Below are 2,469 nucleotides of genomic sequence, written 5' to 3'. Positions count from 1 at the left end.
ACCCCCCCACCCCCACAACCCTCCCCGAAGAGCGACGATGAAATTTCTGAGGATCCGCGGCGAGGACTGAATGATGTTTTTGGGAGCGAGTATGCAACTTTGTGTAGTGGGTTACGGGTCTGGAAGGTGAGAGCAGAGAGACTGGAGTCATTTGTGTAGAAACCAGAGGTTTTGTTGATGGTAGTGTATAACAAGTAGGAAATGTTTGCAAGATAAACGATAATAGCAAAGAAAAGTAGGCTTAACATCCATGTCGTCTCAGGTTTCTTACCTTCAAATACAGAACGATATCTAAAATAGATAAAACAAATATCTATGTACAGGTTCTGATAGTATTTTCTACATTTTCAAATTATAACAGTTTATACAATTTTCCAGGTCATCGTTACCTGGGAAGGTAACAAAGCTTACAAACATGCTCTTAAATAGGCTTTTTGACTGTATGTTCCTCTTTTAGTTTTTATAGGAGGCTGTAACAAAATGTTTTATCAGTCACATGAGGAAAAAAAACTGTTTTCCAGTCATGTAAAAAGCATATTTCATTGCTTTGATACTTTGGACATAAGAAGCAATTCTGTTGGATTGTTAATCGACGTGCACCATTCAAAGGATGATTTCTCCCACAAGCCGACCTTTTCCAGGTTTACACACGTCTATTATAAAAGGGAAAAAAATATGTGCCTTTTTTGCTTCAAATATCATCTTAGCCATTTCTTCCTACGTGTTCAAGGCGTCTCTTTAATCCGTCATCTACCTTCATCATATGTTGATTGTACCGTTTATGTTACGTGCAGTGACAAGTTTTCCTTATTTTTTTTTTTTTTTCTTCAATGGCTGTTTATCTTTAGAAGTGGCAGCTCGGCCCATCCTCCGTGTGTAGAAACCCTTATCCTTATCATTAAGAGAGAAGATTCAGAGCCTGCTTCCTTTCACATGATCTCACCGCACACTCAACTCCTCAAGTGCGATACGAGCACTTTGTACCATGTAACGGCTTTAAAAGACTGTGAAGAGAGACTGTTATGCTGTACCAGTCTTTAGTATATGATTTTAGATGGGAGGTAGAGAAAATTGCCCCCGCTCTGATGTTTATTTTAGCCCCCCGCTCCTGCCCCAATAATCTAATAATGGTATGTGATAGATACCTGCGTCTACCAATCATAGAAGAGAGGGCATATTTTATTGTGTTTTGCGAGTTAATGTCATTTTTAATTAATCAGGAAAGCTAATTTCTGTTTCTAACACGGCTCAAAGTAGTTGGGGAAGAAAAACCGTCCTTCAATTAGTTAAGTTCTTTTTACTGTCTTTTTTTAAACTAACAGTTATAATTTCACCAGTTTTCAGTATCGGTTTTCTCGTCTTACTCTCGAAAAGAAAGTGAAAATGCGTATTTTCCCAAAATGTCAAACTCTTCCTTTAAAGTGAACAGTTTGTATGATAGACAGCTTGTGTATACAGCACTTTGGATCAGACGTCAAACCTCCCACAGCTGCTGATAACCTCCTGTTTAAGCCTTCTGCTCACGTAGACACCTTGTCTTTAATGTATCTTTAGGATATTTGCACGTTTATATGCTTGTCTGTTAGCTAGTCAAGCCCCCCCATCCCAATGTATGAAAGCACTTAGCGTCAGTCACCTCGTGGAGTCACAGTCACAGTGTAGCGTCTCTGACTGGGGAGGCAGGCAAAATGGATCCTTTTTATTCTCTGGGAACTATTTCAGTGCCAAACTCCCGTTTTGTCTGTTTTCAGTGATGCTGAAAGTCAGTCAGTGTTTGCATCCGAAGAGAAAAACACATCCCAGTATTGAAGCTCATAGATTTCCCCACAACTACGTAAATAGTCCTGAATTATCTGCGCTTCAGTCCGCTAGGGTTGAGGTTATTATTAACGAGTGATACGTGATCTGTAACACAAGGCACTCAGATGTGTTGTGTAATCTCACAGAATAATATATGTCTGTCAGTATCCCTTTTCTTTGTGTGTTGTGTAAGTAAGTGGGAATTTTGAAATGTGCTGCAACGTTTTATTCATCAGCACTAAAGTAATCCAGGTTGTGACATGAATGTGAACCTTTTTTTAAAAAGGAAATAATTTAGTTTAAAAGAAATTGCTCTCAACAGATTAAAAGTGATGCCCCCGCCAATTTAAAAATAATTGGAAAAATACGTCAAGTGAGCAACAGCAAAGTGCTCACTGGTTGCACTTAAATATTGAAAATGTTCAAATGATTCTGCTGTCTGTCTGTTTGCTAAGCCATCCCAACAACAAATATAAAAGCACTCATTATAAATGTAAAACCGCTCCCATGCTCAGGTTGTTGAAATTCGATGTCTGATTCACACAGTATGTAGTTCTCCACGTTTAATCGTTTATGTCTTGACTTTAAGAACCAAAAACATTCAGTTTGGATTCCTAAAATGTTTCTGCTTCCGTGATTTATATGTGATGTTTTTTTTTTTTTTTTTCT

Source organism: Morone saxatilis, unplaced genomic scaffold, assembly GCF_004916995.1.
Source record: "Morone saxatilis isolate NCDOM2014 unplaced genomic scaffold, NCSU_SB_2.0 Contig22, whole genome shotgun sequence".
Lineage (NCBI taxonomy): Eukaryota > Metazoa > Chordata > Actinopteri > Moronidae > Morone > Morone saxatilis.
The sequence above is the reverse complement of the archived record's forward strand: the minus strand, read 5'-3'. Positions refer to the sequence as shown.